Source organism: Bufo gargarizans, chromosome 4, assembly GCF_014858855.1.
Source record: "Bufo gargarizans isolate SCDJY-AF-19 chromosome 4, ASM1485885v1, whole genome shotgun sequence".
Taxonomy (NCBI): Eukaryota; Metazoa; Chordata; class Amphibia; order Anura; family Bufonidae; genus Bufo; species Bufo gargarizans.
This window is the reverse complement of record NC_058083.1, coordinates 498556681-498576217: the sequence shown is the minus strand read 5'-3', so window position 1 is coordinate 498576217 and position 19537 is coordinate 498556681. Positions and strand designations below refer to the sequence as shown.

The 19537-nt window shown below is 43.6% G+C and overlaps 1 protein-coding gene across 1 annotated transcript in view; it reads right to left on the bottom strand.

The window, feature by feature from the left end:
* THADA (THADA armadillo repeat containing) overlaps window positions 1–19537 on the bottom strand; it is a 579731-nt gene that overhangs the window by 69969 nt on the left and 490225 nt on the right. The window lies entirely within an intron of this gene.

Sequence of the window (19537 nt, the reverse complement as noted above, 5' to 3'; positions counted from 1 at the left end):
TTCTTGGTTGGACTTGAACCTAGGACCCCAGCGCTGCAAGGCACCAGTGCTAACCACTGAGCCACCGTGCTGGGGAAAGACGGAATACTCTCATACCCAAAATCAGTGGGTTCAGCCGACATTAATCTAATGTGTATGGCCAGCTTAAGTGTACCCTTAAAAGAGTTGACCAGCCACATAAATTTTTTATGGATTTCAGTGGATTAAACATAAAAGAAGCCATACTCCGTGGAATGAATGGCGCTTTAATAATAACTAATAATACTCACCCTCACCAATTCCCCGAGGTTGCTGTTCTGCTTCAGGCCCCACTACTCTCCACTTCCTGGTCCTATTCATAGAACGTAAAATCCAGGACATGCAAACACTGGCTGATGGCAGACCAGTGACTGGCTGAACAGGCATCTCCTGGCATTTTCAGTGTCAAGAAAGGACCAGAACGTGGAGAGCAATGGGTGACTAATGCTTTTTTATTTTTAAAATGCTGGACAACCCTTTTAAGAGCCTTTAATTTTTATACAATTTACTTTAAAAAAATACTGAATGCTTCACTTCAGCAGATCAGAGAAAAATTAACTAAACAGAGGAAATACAGTTTATTACGGAAGGAGGTCCTCACCAATTTAACCAGACATAAGGATCTCCTGCCACCAAACCTTTGGCGCCAGAACCTTAAGCCTTGATAAATTAGAAAAACAAAGCTCCGATACCGCTCTCTCTGTGCACTGATTTCTATACTCAGTTTAAAATATATGCATCGAACATCTCAAGGGACTGGTCCAGATCCTCACCCCAGATAAGTATTTTTGGAATGAGAGTCATCCATATTTCTAAACTTTTAGCACGTTACATTATAAGTCATTACACAAGATCTATCTCCAGTCCACCTCATATAGGAAATTAGAATTGGGGGTCTACATGGAAGAGTAAAATTATGCGGTGGAGCCACTTAAGAGTCACACAGTATAATATTACCGCAAGTGTAACAAAGCACAAGAAAATGAGCCATAAAAAAGTGGTTATGCTGCACAGGAACACTCGATAGGTTCTTAAGATCAGATTGCTCTCGACTCACTTGGGCATCCCATGCGAATACACTTCTCTGAACTCACCTCCCACTTAGAATATGCTGGTCTGATGGGACCCAGACTGTATTTCAGTCGTAGCACATGGTATAAATTATCACCACCACAATGTACTGCACTGTATCACACGACCGAGCAGGACAGATGGTCCCCTTCTCTAGAATCATACCCATGCTCTTCATTAACTAGAATAGTGTAACTCCAATCTAAATCCAGCTAAGATTTTTATTAGTATGAATCGGTCTAGACTTTGCACAGCCATGGATCAGTAATTCAATTAGATTTCAAAGGGATGAATCTAGATTTACCGAAAGTGAATACAATACCTTCCTGTGTCCTCACCTCCCAATAGGAGCAATAAAACAAGCCTCCAGAGGTTTACACCTCAATGCATGGAAGAGCAACAACAAAGTCAGGCCCTCCTTCGGTAAACCGCAGAGTGGTTAGGATGCCAGAGGTCAGCGGGGAAAAAAAGCGTAAGGCTGCACGGTTCTAGCAAAACAACACAATTCATCTGATATTTAATCGCAGCATTTTTTTTTTTTGCACAATAAGTGTCAAATGGCAGCATCTCAAACACAAAATACCGGTGACAACCCTGGCACCAGGCCATGATTGTACAAGGAAATAACAATGGTGTATGTGAGGCGGTGAATAATTAGGAAGCATGTGCCAACATTTTAAAAGACGGTGGAAGCCAAGGTCCTTGAGAACCAGATACGCGCTAATAAGTTACAAATAGGCTGTTGGGCTCCATTCACATCCCCTTTTTTACATTCTACAAATACTTTGAACGAATCCATGGGCCTTTATGCACCTGGCGTATGCCAAAAGAGTGTGCTTTTGGCATACAATGGGCCGGTATGCATGAGCATACCTTTCTTTTTTTTTCCTGTACAGGAAGCATAGTCTGCTACATTTTCCTATATCATGGAACAAGGGCTGGCAAACACCAATACATGCATTTACAGTGGCAGACCTTGGAGGCTCCCATTGGAGGTGTGCATGGGGGATTGGGATTCTCTCAACATATAACTGATGAAAAAAAACACAAAACTTGAGGTACAGACCTCAACTGGATGCACAGCAGATTATTCACTAAGGCTGCTTTCACATCTGCACTTTACATTTCCATTCTTCTGCTCCGTTATAGGTGCAGAAGAACGAAAATAACAGATGTGCCGGATTCGACACTTAACTGAAGCGAATGGAGCCCATTGACTATAATGGGATTAGTTAGGATTCCATTAAGGAGAAGGTTTTTGTAGCAAAGTCGCACATGCAGGACCCCATTATAGCCTACGGATTATAATGAATCGGGTCCATAGGCTCCGTTTGCTTCAGTTAAGTGCCGAATCTGGAACTTTCATTATTTTTGTTCTTGTGCTCCTTTAAGCAGAGATGTGAAAACAGCCTAAAGGTACTTTCACACTAGTGTTCCGTCACAGGGGCTCAATACCGGAAAAAAACTGACCAGTTTTATCCTAATGCATTCTGAATGGAGAGCAATCCGTTCAGTATGCATCAGGGTGCATTCGTCCAGTCCCTCTTAAGTTTTTTTGGCTGGAGAAAATACCGCAGCATGCTGCAGTTTTCTCTCCAGCCAAAAATCCTGAACACTTGCTGGAATGCCGGATCCGGCATTAATTTCCATTGAAATGCATTAATGCCGGAACTGGCCCTGTGTTCCGGAAAAACGGATCCGGTTTTGCGGTCTGTGCATGCGCAGACCTTTAAAAATGAGAAATAAATAAATACAGGCTCATCAATTTACCGGAGAATCTCCTGCAGTAGAGATATTAGAGGTCTACTAGGTCAGGCATGGATAAGGTCAAGTGGACTTTTTATTGACCTCAATGATTGTGTAATGCAAGTACAAGTCAAAAGAGAGCAATCGTTACCAATAAACGGCAAGGTTAAGGACAACTCACACTCTGTCGGAAACAAACATGCCAGGTTTTTACTTTCTTTTGCAAGATGTTTTTTTATGTGTTTTCAATAAAGGATGTATTTTTTAAGTAGTGCTGGAGAAGATTTTTTTTGCAATTTTGGAATCTGTGGTGGATGGGCAACTAGTGAAGTGACTGGCACAGGATAAAAGTATCAGTGTAGCGGGTGGACAGATAGATGAGCCTGGCTGCAGCCTTTAGGACAGACTGAAGGGGGTAGAGTTTAGTGAAAAGAAAAACAATGAGTGTTTACAGTAGTCAAGAAGAGAATGAATCAAAGCAACAAGAGTTTTGGCCAATCCCACCGTAAGAGAAGGGTGGATTCTGGAAATGTTCTTGAGGTGCAGAAGACAAGTGATTGGATATGGGGAACAAAGGAAAGATCTGAATCAAACATGACCCCAGGACAGCAGGCGTGCTTCCCAGGAGTTATAGTACCACAGACCAAAATTGAAATATCTAGTTTAGGTTGGTTATTAGATGGGAGAAAGACAAGAAGTTCAGTTTTTGAGAGGTTCAGTTTTAGATACAGAGAGGACATGGTGTTAGAGACAGCTGCCAGACAATCACTGGTGTTCTGAAGTAAAGCAGGGGTGATGTTAGTAGATGAAGTTTATAGTTGGGTGTCATCGGCATTGAGAGGGTACAGAAAACCAAATCTACTGTTAGACTGGCCAATCGGGGTTGTGTAGCGAGAGAAGAGTAGAGGACCTAGAACTGAACCCGGAGGAACCCTAACTTCAAGAGGAGACGCTGTAGAGCCAACAAATGATACACTAAAGGAGCGGCCAAAGATATAGGAAGAAAACCAGGAGAGAGAAGTGTCATTAAGGTCAATTGAGTGTGAAGCATGGTGAAGAGGAGTTTGTGGTCTACCGTATCAAACGAGGCAGAGAGATCCAGAAGAACCACTAAAGAATAGTTGCCATTTCTTTTGCTGTTAAGAGACCATTAGACACTAGTAAGGGTAGTTTCTGTAGAGTGGAGAGGGCGAACGCCAGATTGTATCACAGATCGGGTCACGCAATGTTTTTTTTTTTAAGTAGTGGGGTTATAACAGAATGTTTGAAAGAGGAAGGAAAGATACCAGAAGACAGAGAGAGAGGTTAAAGGGGTTATCCAAGAGCTATAATGCCCCTTCCCCCCATATGCCTGGGCTCCTCACACAGATAGTACTTACCGCGTCGCTTCTTATGATGGCACGGCTACATCTCTCCAGTGACGCTAAGGATGCCAGTTAACATTGCGGCCTGCTATTGGGTCCCCCCCCTCCCCAACACCGGATGTTTTGATCTGCGCAATAGTGAGATGCAGCGGCAGCCGTGCCAGCATCAGAATCGACGTGGGTGCAAGGGAGCAAGGCAAGTACTATCTGTTTGAGGGTCCCAGGCATATGGAGGGGCATTATAGTTCTTGGATAATCCCTTTAAATATTGTAGTACGGTGAATAATGACAGGTGTGGAGATATATAAATTAAGAATAAGAAAGCACTACTCACTGACTTGTAATAGTTATTCCATTTCCGTGGCAGTGCCCGCAGTGATGAGTTCTGGCCTTGAACCCCTTAATTATCAGGACATAAAAGGAAACTGCAGCACTCCAATTTCTTCAATATTTTCTTGCGTTTATTCCACCAAAATCACCACAACGTTTCGACCTTCTGGTCTTTATCAAGCTTTATCAAGCTGGAGCTTGATAAAGACAAGGAGGTCGAAACATTGTGGTGATTTTGGTGAAATAAACGCAAGAAAATATTGAAGAAATTGGAGTGCCGCAGTTTCCTTTTATGTCCTGACAGCTATGGAGAGGGACTGGAGAAGGTGTGAGGGAATAGGATCACTGCTGCAGGTGGTGGGTCGATAAGAAGAAAGTAGCCTGGAGACTTTTTTTCGTCTGTTAAAGGGTCAAAAGAAGTGTGGGAGGGAAGAGGATTGGAATTGGTTGGAGACTGAGAGATTGTTTCCTGCTGGATGTTACCAATTCTTTCTCTGAAGTAAGTGACCAAATCATCAGCGCAGAGGTCAGTGATGGGCATGTGAACTTCAGGGCTTATAGGGGAATGAAAAGTGTCAGAATCGTTTTGGGTTATTTGAAAGTGATGAGAGTTGTTCTGTCTGGCAATGTTGAGGGCCAAATTGTAGGTTTTAAGCATAAATTTATAATGGAGGAAGTGTGCTGATATTAAGCGTTCTGCACATCTGGAGCACCGCTGGAGGAAACATGCTTCAGGGGTGTGCCAGGGTTGCCATGTTCTGTTTCGGGAGGGTCGGATTGATATTGGAGCTGCCTCATCCAGGGTGTTTTTGAGGGTATAGTTGCAATGATTTGAGCCAGGTCTAGACAGGAGATGGAAGAGATTGGGGTAGGAGCTAACTGTAGGGTGTCAATGAGTTGCTGGGAGTAAATGGAGTGGAGGTTTCTAAGTGTGAAAAGTAGGAATGTCGTGAGAAGAGTAAAAGGTTTATACTAAAGGAAAAAAAGATTGTGGTCAAAAAGCAGAAAGGTTGAGTTAATAAAGTTTGTAATCGAGCAAGTCCGATGAAGACTAGATCAAGTGTGTTGCCCCCTTTATGCGTGGCAGAGGAAGTGAGTTGTGAGAGGCCAAGAGAGAATGTTATAAAAAGAAAGTGAAAGGCTGATGGGAAGATAGAATTATCAGTGGGGATAATACAATCAACCATAATAAGAGTTGATGATTCAGAAGAAAGTGATCCGGGAATTGGTGAGGGAAGCCTGCGGGACGATAGGCAGCAGCAACTCGCAGTTGGAATAGGCTGAAGAGTCTGATGGTATAGATCTCAAAAGAGGGGAATGTGAGAGAGTGTTCAGGGGGAATTACCTGAAATGTGCACTGTGGAGAAATAAGTATTCCTACTCCTCCACCATACCTGTCAACAAGTCTGGGGGTATGGGAGAAGTGAAGTCCACGATAGGATAAAGCGGCAGGTAAACTAGTGTTAGAATGTTGAAGCCAGGTTCCTGTAAGAGCAAGCAAGTTCAGAAATTGTGAGAGAAAGAAGTCGTGGATTGTGGGGAGTTTGTTACAAATCTACAGCGTGTTTCATAAAGCACAGTTAATTGAGACAGGAGAAGATGTACAGGGAATATTAATAAGATTGTCAAGGTTTCTACAATATGTATGACAGGTGAGAGGCTGAAGCTAGCAATAGAGGGAGGGCCAGGGTTTGGTGAAATGTCATCTGCCGCTAGTAGCAGGAGAACAGAAATAAACAGCAAGTGGTTGAATGATTTGTGGAGGAAGATGGGTCAGGGTGCCAGGCATTTAGGCAATATGGCGCTGCCACAATAAACTGCCAGGTGCTTAGGCAATATGGCGCTTTGGCTTGTGCTTTACCCCTGAGAGTGCTTCCACTTAAACTGTGTATACATTTACAGAGTGTGATCATAGAACTAGGGGTAATTTAGATAATGAATCACTTAAGCAAGACACATGAGAAGGGATGTGATGTGTAGGTAAACAAACAGCTAAGGATCTGGATGGGCCATAAAATTACTACAGATCACAAGCTTCACATAAATAACATTGCATCCATTGGGAGAACATCTATAGGACTAAAAACAATGATATTAATCACAGCTGAAAACAGTATACATGGATGAATATGCAGGGGTGTATACCAGGAAAGATGGAGGCTGCACAATTATACTTGGGGAAAGCTGGGTAGAGCAGTTTTGCTCAAATACAATGCAGACATACCTGTGTTAAGAGAGGAGAGAAGCATGTTATACAACTGCTATAATTAACTGCCAGGCACTTAGGCAATATGGCGCTTTGGCTTGTGCTTTACAACTGCGAGTGAACGGGAATGAGCTGCCAACAGGCCACGTGAGTGATGAAGTGATGTCACTGGCTTAGGAAGATCCCGTGGCATTCCATGGAGTCCAGCAGACTCTTCAAACAGTTGACTGACAGGGTTGCTGGAAGTTGGACCACCGATCAGATATTGATGACCTATCCCGAGAATAGGCCATCAATATCAATCTCTTGAAAAAAAAACTCCTTTAACACCAAAAGTAATTTCCCAATGCACCTTCAACAATTAAAAGCATGAAAAGTTGCATCTTCTCCTCCTACATTTGGTGCTTGCGACATTTGATGTTTCCCAGAGCCAAGCGGGTTTCACATAAAGGAGCAGATCTTCTGCCTGGTTGTATTTAGATTTGAAATAACAAACACTTAGGCCTGAATAGGAGAGTCTGCAGCGAGCCGGCCGCCAGGCTTCTTTTGAACTCCAGACGTATGCAGATTTTCATATGAAAGACTGAAGAAAAAAACTATGGGTAAACAAATAGAATTAGAAAGGGGGCTTGCTCTTCAAGGTTAGATCCTACAGCCGGATATTAAAGGATGAAATAGCTGCTTGGGGTGAGCAATGTGAACAGTTTTCTTGCCATAGAACTGTCACTTTTATTTCTAGCAAGTTATTAATTGAGAACATTACCTTTCTTCAGAAGAGAAACTCTATAAAATGTAGTTTAGAATTATAACCCTCACAGACAGATGTGAAGAATCACGGCATCTAGACAACATGGTGCATCCATTTTCTTTGATTGATCTCCTCAATGGATGGTGTTTACACAGCGCATATTCATTTATTTCTCGTGCTTATATAGCAGCAACATATTTGCCGCTGTATACAAACATCTAAATTCCTTATTAATATGTCCTTGCAGTGTGAGAGGAAACTAGAAGAAACCCATGCAGATGTTGAATTCATATCTACTGTAGGACCCCAGTGCTAGTCACTGAGCCACCATGCTGCCCATGGAAAATGTTACATCAGAAGAACACTGGCATCCATCATGACCCCTAACCCCCCTCAATAATGAGATCACTAATTTAATTTATTGGCCAGGGCACCAAAAACAGAAGTCATGCACCAGCTATTTAGGCCCTGCAATAGGCATAAACAAGTTTTTCCTGGTTGGGGATATGCCATAAAAAGTATTATACATAAACTGAAAGAACACTTAAAATAAGTTGTTTTGCAATATAAATCTATTCTAAATTCTTTATCTGTACTGAAATAACCTACACTGGTGTCAATGACAGTGCTCCCTAGTTGTGCTGCTGTATCCCGGATATGAGCACCCACAGCGATGGACCTAGATGTGCATTTGCTGCCCTGTTGATTGCTCCAGCTCGGCTCTGCACATTGATCTCTAAGTGGCTCAATGATAACTAAGTGGCTCGGTGAACAATGAATGGAGCTTGGCCCCGCCCAGGCAAGTTGATACTAGTCGTGACGTCACTGGGCCAGCGGTAAACAGTCAGAAGGCCGCGGCACTGCTGGAGCGCCGCTGCCTTCTCAAACAGCTGATCGGCAGGGGTTCCGGGTGTTTCAAAACTACAACTGTCTACAGCTATCAGCCTACAGCTGGGCATGGTGGGAGTTGTAGTTTTACAACAGCTGGAGAGCCACAGGTTGGCCATCCCTGATCCAGAGGATAGATCATCAGTTTAAACAAATTGCAGAACCCCTTTAAAAAGAAGGGTCAACTCTGGAAATATTGAGTCTTTGCATAAAAAATAAATTAAAAAAAACGTATTAAATGCTTCTATACCATAGAAACATCTGACAGAAAGATCGAAAAACAGTGAAGCAGCAAACTTTGTGAAACCCCAAATTTGAGACAGTATCAAAACTTTTTGTCCTTGCTGTATATTGTTTATTCTGCTGGCTGCTTGAAAGAATTGGAAACCTTCAATCTCTCTCTTTTTCTATTTCATAACTATATACAGACGTGGACAAAATTGTTGGTACCCTTTGGTCAATGAAAGAAAAAGTCACAATGGTCACAGAAATAACTTTAATCTGACAAAAGTAATAATAAATTAAAATTCTATAAATGTTAACCAATGAAAGTCAGACATTGTTTTTCAACCATGCTTCAACAGAATTATGTAAAAAAATTAACTCATGAAACAGGCATGGACAAAAATGATGGTACCCCTAGAAAACACAGAACATAATGTGACCAAAGGGACATGTTAATTCAAGGTGTGTCCACTAATTAGCATCACAGGTGTCTACAACCTTGTAATCAGCCATTGGGCCTATATATATGGCTCCAGGTAATCACTGTGTTGTTTGGTGATATGGTGTGTACCACACTCGACATGGACCAGAGGAAGCAAAGGAAAGAGCTGTCTCAAGAGATCAGAAAGAAAATTATAGACAAGCATGTTAAAGGTAAAGGCTATAAGACCATCTCCAAGCAACTAGATGTTCCTGTGAGTACAGTTGCACATATTATTCATAAGTTTAAGATCCATGGGACTGTAGCCAACCTCCCTGGACGTGGCCGCAGGAGGAAAATTGATGACAAATCTAAGAGACGGATAATCCGAATGGTAACAAAAGAGCCTAGAAAGACTTCTAAAGAGATTCAAGGTGAACTTCATGCTCAAGGAACATCAGTGTCAGATCGCACCATCCGTCGTTGTTTGAGCCAAAGTGGACTACATGGGAGACGACCAAGGAGGACACCATTGTTGAAAACGAATCATAAAAAAGCAAGACTGGAATATGCCAAACTACATGTTGACAAGCCACAAAGCTTCTGGGAGAATGTCCTGTGGACAGATGAGACAAAAATCGAAGTTTTTGCCAAGGCACATCAGCTGTATGTTCACAGACGAAAAAATGAAGCATATCAAGAAAAGAACACTGTCCCTACTGTGAAACATGGAGGAGGCTCTGTTATGTTCTGGGGCTGCTTTGCTGCGTCTGGCACAGGGTGTCTTGAATCTGTGCAGGGTACAATGAAATCTCAAGACTATCAAGGAATTCTAGAGAGAAATGTACTAGCCAGTGTCAGAAAGCTTGGTCTCAGTCGCAGGTCATGGGTCTTGCAACAGGACAATGACCCAAAACACACCGCTAAAAACACCCAAGAATGGCTAAGAGGAAAAAATTGGACTATTCTAAAGTGGCCTTCTATGAGCCCTGACCTCAATCCTATTGAGCATCTTTGGAAGGAGCTGAAACATGCAGTCTGGAAAAGGCACCCTTCAAACCGGACACAACTGGAGCAGTTTGCTCATGAGGAGTGGGCCAAAATACCTGCTGAGAGGTGCAGATGTCTCATTGACAGTTACAGGAAGCGTTTGATTGCAGTGATTGCCTCAAAAGGTTGCGCAACAAAATATTAAGTTAGGGGTACCATCATTTTTGTCCATGCCTGTTTCATGAGTTTATTTTTTTACATAATTCTGTTGAAGCATGGTTGAAAAACAATGTCTGACTTTCATTGGTTAACATTTATAGAATTTTAATTTATTATTACTTTTGTCAGATTAAAGTTATTTCTGTGACCATTGTGACTTTTTCTTTCATTGACCAAAGGGTACCAACAATTTTGTCCACGTCTGTATATAATATTCCTTGAATTATAATTGAAAGAATTGGAAAACCATTTAAAAACAGCGTTTTAAAGGGTACGTAAATCAAGTATAAAGTTAGAAAGCAAAACTACTCATAAAAAAAAATGGAGGCTCACTTTGATCAAACTCTATATATCACACACACAATAAGTGAGAAGTTGGAAGGAAATGGCAGTAGGAGGATTTGTGTCCAAAACTAGGAAAGCTGGAAGGGTTGTCATAACTTGAAATTACATTATGGTCAAAGACAAGACTGTACAAATAAGTGAAAGTAGAAAGAAAAACAAACAGCGCGGGCGAAAGCCGATACTCCCTTGGCCAAGGCAATCTGTAGCAGTTATTATGCAGAGTGTTATGTATTCATTTGGGTTCAGTAACTTGAACTTGCATGTGAAGGCTTTGAAGAAGAAAAACACTTAATCAAACACAAGCTGACCGTCTTAAGATTCCTTGGTATGCTAGTTTGGCAATTGCCGCCACATCATAGAGAACTATGAAGAAGAAAATGGCGGCAGCTCTTAGCCAAAAAACATTTACAATATATATATATATATATATATATATATATATATATATATAGAGAGAGAGAGAGAGAGAGAGAGAGAGATTCCCAGGAAATTCAAAGAACTTGTCCAGATACAAACTATTAAATCCTAAGGGTCCGGCCACACAGAGTTTTTTGGACGAGGTTTTGAAGCAGATCTGCCTGCAAGATTTTCAGCCAAAGCCAGAAGTGGATCAACCAGGGTCTGGATTTGGCAGAAAACCGTCCATCTGCTTCAAAACCTTGTCCAAAAAGCTCTGTGTGGCCAATACCCTACTAGTGAATTGGTGGGGGCCCCTTTTCCAGAAACCCCAGCCTTTGCTCTGTTTCACATGGGCATGGTGCCTTTAACAATCACATTAAGGTTGCAGCTAGGCACTGAATATTTAGAGTTTCAGAGGTAGGAACCTACCTAAAGCACTACTAAAGCAAAGGGATGGATGTCTTCAGAAACTATGAGACCCCTTTAGAAGCCCTTCGAGTTCTGTAATATGAAGCCATGGGCAGTGTTACGCCCATAATCTTTCCTAGAATAAATGCATGGTTAGTAGCACTGTATGGGTTACGGTATTTGGGGTCCTTAAGCCTGATACCATGGTTGGAATTGTTTTTGAAGGGGGGCAACTAGTTGAGAATGCTTGGTGGTTACTGTAGCTGGCAATTTTTAGGAGCCTTGACTGATACTATATAAGGTGCACTCTTATAGGCATTGTACATTTTTAGGGCATAGTGATTGGTCTTATTATAGGGGTATTGTAGCTAGCACATGTATGAGGCAACATTAATAACCCCCTCCCCCAATCTACTACTATCACTTGGCCAGCAAGTTCTGATTGGGAGCTCATGTATAAAATCTGTGCCAACAAAAAGCCTTATTGCTCCCCCATAACTAACCACCAGATCACAATTTTGCCAACCTGTGCTGAATAAAAATTAAAGCTGGAGTCTCACTGGTTGTCATCACCAACACCAGAGGTTTCTGCACTAACTTTAATGCGTAAGGCTCATAAGGGATGATTTATTTGGTTGTACGAGTACCCTAAGAAGGGAGCCTACTACACTAAATGCCGTAAAATAATACATCATCCTATACGCACCTCTGTCTCCCTTGCCGGTCTTTGTGCTGCAGTTGCGGTCTTCCTCCTGCTATGAACAGGCACAGATTTGCACTACATTTTGCACCGTTTTCAGTCTTTAAAATTGATAAATCCGTTGAAGACTTTGTGGAAGTGCCCCTCCCTATAAACCATGGGCACTATTCAGAAGTGGTAGGAGGAAAGAAAAGTTCAGCACACGTGGCATGCACTAACATTTACAACTGTTTTTACACCACAATACTGGCATAAATCCCTCCCGCAGTATCCAGCTTCACTTCATGCACCTCATTATGCAGCACCATGTCTTTGTTAAGGCCCTCATAAAAGTGCTCGCTTGCCGAGTGATCTAATCTTTTACGTGGCACATTGTCCAGTTGCTGGCGATCAATGAAGTAGTGATCACTCCTCCCCGTACAGAAAGATAATTGCTGACTCGGCTCAATGATAGGCAATTATTGGGAATGAACATTTTATTTTTCAGTAGCTGGCTGTGCATCAGCCTCAGTAAAAGGGACTTTAGACAGTGGCTCCAACCATTATTAGGAAGTGATGGTGGCAATAGCTCATAAACTCTGAACCAATAATCACAATTAGCAACAAGGCCATTTTGGAAGTGTCACTGTTGTGGCCAATAATGTCATGAAGAAATAGTGAAGCTGCCTCTGGCCAAGCGACCAAGACATACCACCCCAAATACACTTTTGCCTTGATGTCTTGTCTAAGATGGTAAATTACTGTGCATAGTCAAATCTGCAAAATTACAAATAATTTTTTTAATCTTAGGGTCGTATTACAGCTCCGTACAACTTCCAGGATGAATGGAGGCACAAGAAGGTACTCGCAGAATGCTAGGAGCGCCATATTATACCTCAATATGCCTTCAATTTCATAATTTGTGGCATGCCGCATCGGGTGCTGTATTACGAACATTTTCTAGGGCAGTACGCTCCCCATTTATTTCTATGGGACTTCCAAAAATAGCGGAGGACATTCGCTTGGCTTTTTTCTGAACTCCCATACAAATGAATGGAAGGCAGGCTACACATGCGCAGGGCGCTCTCCTTCACTTTCTACAGCCTTTTCTGGACATAGGTGTGGGTCCCACCAATCTAGCGATATGCCATCCATGTCCCAGATGACACAACCCCTTTACGTAATATGGTTTTACAGTAGATGGAGCATCATACAACAGCATGTAGTACTGAGCCACGAGGACTCCACGTGCTGCTGTACAGCCTCCTGCACACCACTCTGGATGGGATGAAGAACAGCTTATTACTCGTGGCCACTGTTTTCAGGCAGTTGCAAAGTATGGGATTTACAAAGCTATTTCTGCCATACTTGGATCTGTAGGCTTGACGCTGGGTTCACACCTGAGCGTACTTGTATGCGCGATTTTATCGGGCGTTTACATTCGCGGCTCTGGAAACAAGCAAACGCCCATTGTCGCGCGTTGCCTGAAGTTTATCTGCGGGAACGCGCAACAATACGCCCCGAGGAAGCTCCTGTACTTCTTGGGGCGTCGGGCGTTTTACAGCGCGATCGTACGCGCTGTAAAACGCTCAGGTGAGAACCATACCGATAGGAAAGCATTGGTTTTTGCTTGTTGAGCGTTTTACAGCGCGTAGGAACGCGCTGTAAAACGCTCAGGTGTGAACCCAGCCTGAAAAGAACAAAACACCACGACACACGGTCATGAAGGCTGCTGCCTATTAGTGTCACCCCTGCACACACAATGCTCCTAAATGACGCTACAATGACTTATACGAACACAAAGAACGATGGCCGAACTCACCGTGGTGCCCCATGTGCAGCCAAATGGGGAGATAATGCTCTTATGTTTAATTTGTAATTTTCATCTCATCAGTGATATATTAATAGAGCGACGGCATAGGACCTCTACCATCGTGAATCACACTAATTGCTTGGAAACAATGAGGCATTAATCTGATAATATGGATGTGTTCAGTAAATCAGAATAATGGTTAGAATGGAGAGATCGTAGACTTAGCGTGGGCGTGCTGCGTGGAAAGGAAGCAGGATTATCAATCTAGTGCACAGTCTTGATTAGTTTTGCCTGTACTCGTAGGCTTGCTGGCTTTCTTTACCCTTTTAACTTCTGCATAAAGATCGTTACTATAGTCCAGTGACTTACAGTGGCTACACACATTTACATGGGCCGATGCATAGGGCGAAAGATCGGAAACCAACATTGCCTGATCGTTCCTCTGCAGTAAAGCTGAATTTACATGCAGCATTCATCCCAGCGATCTCTGGTCCCCATACAGATTCACTGTTTGTCGGTAGTGCATCCCTGTTTACACAGGAAAGTGTGCTCCTAACAAACCATGACTTAAGGCAGCGTTTCCCAACCAGTGTGCCTCCAGCTGTTGCAAAACTACAACTCCCAGCATGCCCGCACAGCTAAAGGCTGTCCAGGCATGCTGGGAGTTGTAGTTTTGCAACAGCTGGAGGCACACTGGTTGGGAAACACTGACTTAAGGTACCACATAAAAGATGCAAGAAACAGAAATGCTTCTGGATGCAGTGTGGAATAGAGGAATATACATCTAGAAGGTCTACACCGGACCCACTTCAGGAAATGTCAGGAACTCTGAAAGATACAGTATATAGGACCACGCTGCAGTATAAGCTAAGTGTGGACAGCTTCTAATATCCACTTATTTAACTTCAGGCCAGATTAGTGTCTGTGATATGCAAAGTTTTTAATTTGGTTAGTTTTGAGCAATAGGCATTGTGCAACCCCTTTAAAGCGTACCCAAGTACTCAAAAAAAAGTTTGCATGGCTGTGCTTCTTTGTAAAATTATAATTGTGAAGGAACAGTTATGTTTCGGCTTCTCTAAAGGCAGCACTGCTAGATGCATTTCTCTCAGACGCAGAGGGTTTCTCTCTTCTGCCAGTACTATATGCAGTGACCTCACTTCCCACTATGTTTGTTTTCTTCTAGAGAGAGTGAGCTGCAGCATAAAGGGCACACCCCTTGAGGAATGAGACACCCCCTGAGCTGCCAGCTTGAAATAAATCTAGCAGAGCAATTGGACCAATGAATGGGGAGATCTCTCGATCCATGTGAGGTACAGCGCTGGTTCTAGCTTTGTTAGAAAAAGATATCGGATTGTCAATTTTTACATGAATCATCAGATGACCCCTTTATTATTTTGGCTGTATAGTCGTCTCTTTCTTATGGGTTACAGCTGTGTTATACCCGGGGGCAGCACATTTTGCATGGTCAGTCACAGCGGTTAAGCAGCTCATCCCGTATCGTGCAAACATTTTATTATGTGTCTACTTGATGACACTTTTCATTGAATATCATGGACAGAATGGCCTCTCCGCTCCACTGTCTGCTAGATACCAGCATGGGAATTCTCGGGGATTTCCAGGCTTGTAATGTCACACATCTGGTTTAGTTAATAAGCGAGAGATTAATTTGGTCGGTTTTCAAAAATATACGTCAAGATTATTATTGTATCAACTGGTCCCAGGCCAAGTTGTTAGTTATGGGTTAGTTATGGGGTTTACATTCGTTATTATTCCAGTTTTTGAGATTGAGGAGAGTGTTCCAGCTTCTCGACAATCACCTCCACTCATTGGGAACATTGGATCACATTATATACACGGGGGAGATGCCAGCTACAAGATGGTTTTATAAATATTCTACTAGAACAAACCAGAATGTCTCAAGTCTTCAGCATCGCTCATTTTCCCATTCTCTCTGCCACGTCTGGTGGGTTTATGACGGCTTAATGAATTTTGGATGTGTAGATGCTTTTCTGAAATGAGTGCAATATTATTCTGGGACAAATGTGACAAGGAACTGAGCGAAAACATCTGGAAAAATAACTAGGTTTTACTGTTTAATGTCCACCCACTGCCTACATATGCTCCAGAGGCGGCCAATATGCAAGCTTATACCCAGGAACCATTTGCTGTTTTTTATTTATTTATTTTTTTTAAATCTGAGAGCATCAAGGATTATAAAAAAAAATGGCCGTATTATGTAACCGCAAGACCGCTCATTTGTGTTTTTATCCAGTCTCCTCCCCCTTTATGTTGTACACCAGCTGGAAGGTGTTACATCCTTCATGCTGATGGGTTTCACTCACGGAATCCAAATCTGGACATTGAGAAATGGAAAATTTAGCAATTCTTGTGTTCTTCAATATTTTAAGCGAAGCTCCATCTGTCTGTTTTATAACATCTTCGTTTATAAGTTTATTTACAAATGCCTGAACAGGCAGTAGAACCTATCTTGACCCAGGTGAAATATTAAAACCTAAACACTCGATATGTGCGTGGTGCACTCTTTAATTTTTCTTAAACAGAACCAAAAATGAAATTAAAAACACAGTCACCACTCCACTGGTGGAAGTGTTTGTTGGTCAGTTACAGAGGGCACCCTTGTCACACCCTTCACTGTTGTGGCAAATTATTGCTGTGACAACGTCTACAGTGTTAATGCCAGCTGTGTGGGGTTATAATAACCAACCATGTGATATAGCGGGAAGATCGGCGTGTCAACCTATGAACTTAGCGCCTTGGGCGTCCCATATGCTTTCAAACTAGCATAAGTGTCAGTTAGCACTGCAGACAGACTTAGTACACAGTGACGAATACTGTGTCTAACTAATTTTTGAACTCCAACTAGCAAAGAGGGCCAGCCGGACCTCTAACTGCTGATTAGCAATGGAGTGGTGTAAAGCATTTAAAAACTAGAACTGCCCCCCCCCGACATGTTTCGCCTGTATTCTGGCTTCTTCAGGGGTAAATGGATTACCCAGGTTTGGTCCTAAGTATATGTATCTTCGTTTATAATAGATAGACGTTTAGAGCAGTGCAAGCGCCCCTACTTGTTTGTGAGGCTCAGCTGCAGAGGCAGTTCTGATATATGTAATTATAGGCTGCAGCAATCTCTGGGTAAGAGCTCATGCACACAACAGCGTTTTTCATGGATCCATGTACCAAGCCTAGAATCTCATTGTAGGTTCCTGTTCCTGTCCATTTTTGCAAATGAAAATAGCTCTTTTCATTGATGGGAAGAGAAAAAAAAAAAAGAATGCACACAGAAGCCTTAGCAGCATACAGATGTGTCCTTCCTAAGCTTTTCTCTTGGGTCCGTGGTCAGACTGAAGTTCCTTGGGCCCACCAGAGAGAAAAATCTTAACGGCCCACTATCAGTTTATACAGAACATTCCCATGTCCGCTCCCTAACTTCACTCCATTAGAAATGGACATTAGCAGTAAGTTATTGGCTCTAAAGTCAGCTCAAGGTTGAATAGTTTCCTGCAGGACTTTAGATGCCCTGGTGCAGTGGTGGCGAACCTATGGCACGAGTGCCAGAGGTGGCACTCTGAGCCCTCTCTGTGGGCACCCGCACCCTGGATAAAGTCTATGGTGTAACAATATGCCTCATACTTTTCCTGCCATTCATCAGCGCAGGGCACACTATGAACGGCACAAGCAGAGCACTGAATGTAGGGAGGCTATTATAGCTAAATGATAAAGTACATGGAAGACATACTATACTGGTATTCAGGGAAAATCGCCATGTTGGCACTTTGTGATAAATAAGTGGGTTTTGGGATACAGTTTAGGCACTCGGTCTCTAAAAGGTTCACCATCACTGCCCTAGTGTATTATGGGTTTATTATTTATATTGTCAGACCCTGGGCCCACCGGAGGATCTTCTAGTACTCTGGTGGGCCAGTCCAACACTGCTTGACTCAACATACGCTGAGATGAGTGACATGAAGTGACCAGCTTTAAAAAAACAAAAAACAAAACAAGACTTCTTTGAACTCTATCGCAAGTGGTTGCAATGTGAAGAGTAGCCTTTGAAGGGTTTGGCTAGCATCTAGCTACTTTGTTTTGCAAGAAATTGCAAATCCTTAACCAAATTACACTCTTGCTCTACCCTGAGTCACCTCTACCCTGCTCTTTAGATGTTTGTGTCAGACTCCTCCACTCCCCTCCAACTGAATTCAACTACCCCCTACTGCTTCAACTGCGTTCACCTCCCCACCCATTGCTTCAACGGCAGCCGCCTCCCCCCCACACTGCTCCAACTGCAGCCGCCTCCCCCCCACACTGCCCCAACTGCAGCCGCCTCCCCCCCACACTGCTCTAACTGCGTTCACCTCCCCACCCATTGCTTCAACGGCAGCCGCCTCCCCCCCACACTGCTCCAACTGCAGCCGCCTCCCCCCCACACTGCTCCAACTGCAGCCGCCTCCCCCCAACACTGCTCCAACTGCAGCCGCCTCCCCCCCACACTGCTCCAACTGCAGCCGCCTCCCCCCCCACACTGCTCCAACTGCAGCCGCCTCCCCCCCCACACTGCTCCAACTGCAGCCGCCTCCCCCCCACACTGCTCCAACTGCAGCCGCCACCCCCCCACACTGCTCCAACTGCAGCCGCCTCCCCCCCCCACACTGCTCCAACTGCAGCCGCCTCCCCCCCACTGCTCCAACTGCAGCCGCCTCCCCCCCCCACACTGCTCCAACTGCAGCCGCCTCCCCCCACACTGCTCCAACTGCAGCCGCCTCCCCCCACACTGCTCCAACTGCAGCCGCCTCCCCCCCACACTGCTCCAAGCTGCAGCCGCCTCCCCCCCCACACTGCTCCAACTGCAGCCACCTCCCCCCCACACTGCTCCAACTGCAGCCGCCTCCCCCCCACACTGCTCCAACTGCAGCCGCCTCCCCCCACCACTGCTCCAACTGCAGCCGCCTCCCCCCACACTGCTCCAACTGCAGCCGCCTCCCCCCCCACACTGATCCAGTTGTGGCCGCCTCCCCTCACTGCGCCAACTGCAGCCGCCTCCCTCTCACACTGCTCCAACTGCAGCTGCCTCCCCCCTCCCTCCAACTGTGTTCACCTCCCTCCACTGCTTTAACTGTTGACTGTGATCGTTCATCAATGGTAAATGTTCAATTAATCACGAGTATGATTGAGGTCACGATCACTCAGCCCTAGTTCAAAAGACAAGTGCTGAACTAGATCTTGTTTATGATTAGTGAAATTGTCTGTTATGTATGTGCACCCCTTATCATATGTACAGCGCTATGGAATGAATGGCGCTTTAATAATAATAAATAAATAAATAAACACATGCACACAGAGAAGAAGTATGGTGTACTGCACTATATTATAATGAATGTTTCTTAGGGGGAATACTTGCATAATATGGAATCATATGGAGCATTTTGCATATGGATCCATAAGAAAACAGATACCATAATGGCTTTGTGTTAACATTACTGAGGTAGGGTACTTTCACACTAGCGTTATTCTTTTCCGGCATAGAGTTCCGTCCTAGGGGCTCAATACCGGAAAAGAACTGATCAATTTTCTCCTAATGCATTCTGAATGGAGAGCAATCAGTTCAGGATGCATCAGGATGTCTTCAGTTAAGTCTTTTTGACTTTTCAG